The sequence below is a fragment of the Mandrillus leucophaeus genome, unplaced genomic scaffold (genome assembly GCF_000951045.1).
Source record: "Mandrillus leucophaeus isolate KB7577 unplaced genomic scaffold, Mleu.le_1.0 Scaffold258, whole genome shotgun sequence".
Taxonomy (NCBI): Eukaryota; Metazoa; Chordata; class Mammalia; order Primates; family Cercopithecidae; genus Mandrillus; species Mandrillus leucophaeus.
This window is the reverse complement of record NW_012102676.1, coordinates 3,823,821-3,824,103: the sequence shown is the minus strand read 5'-3', so window position 1 is coordinate 3,824,103 and position 283 is coordinate 3,823,821.

Here is a 283-nt window from a genome sequence, read left to right as displayed (position 1 = left end):
GTACAAGAACAGAAATTATAACAAACTGTCTCTTAGACCACACTGCAATCAAACTAGAACTCAGAACTAAGAAACTCAATCAAAACCGCTCAACTACATGGAAACTGAACAACTTGCTCCTGAGTGACTACTGGGTACATAATGAAGTGAAGGCAGTAATAAAGATGCTCTTTGAAACTAAAGAAAACAAAGACACAACATACCAGAATCTCTGGGACACATTTAAAGCAGTGTGTAGAGGCAAATTTATAGCACTAAATGCCCACAAGAGAAAGCAGGAAAG